The sequence below is a fragment of the Seriola lalandi genome, unplaced genomic scaffold (genome assembly GCF_002814215.2).
Source record: "Seriola lalandi dorsalis isolate HSWRI2012SDOR001 ecotype SW California unplaced genomic scaffold, Sedor1 jcf7180002055006, whole genome shotgun sequence".
Classification (NCBI taxonomy): Eukaryota; Metazoa; Chordata; class Actinopteri; order Carangiformes; family Carangidae; genus Seriola; species Seriola lalandi.
Window position 1 is genome coordinate 2,228,363 of NW_019525549.1, and position 470 is coordinate 2,228,832.

Sequence of the window (470 nt, forward strand, 5' to 3'; positions counted from 1 at the left end):
CAGGGAGGCAGCGGGAGTTTTGATTATTATAAAATTCTCCTGACTGCCATGTACTCTCCCAACTGTTGGATAAAAAGGGATAAAATATGTTACAATGACAATTTCTCCAATAAGAACAAATTTAATAGAATATGTAAAAGAAATCAATTAATAAATAGAATTATAATTTCTATTAAATAATTTGATAGAATCTTAAAAATAAATATGTAACATAAATACAAGATAATATATGCACTTGGATAAAACAAAGCAAGACAAGGTTAGTAATAGTTAAAATATACAAAGAAAACATGCAATTATATAAAATGTATGAAAAAAATAAAAAAATTCAAACAAGATCAGATAATATAAGTGTTACAAAAAGTGCTTAAAATCATAAAAACACGGTTAGTAAAATAAGTGTATGTATATATATATATATATATATATATATATATATATATATTACATGTTATCGGTATCTGTATGTA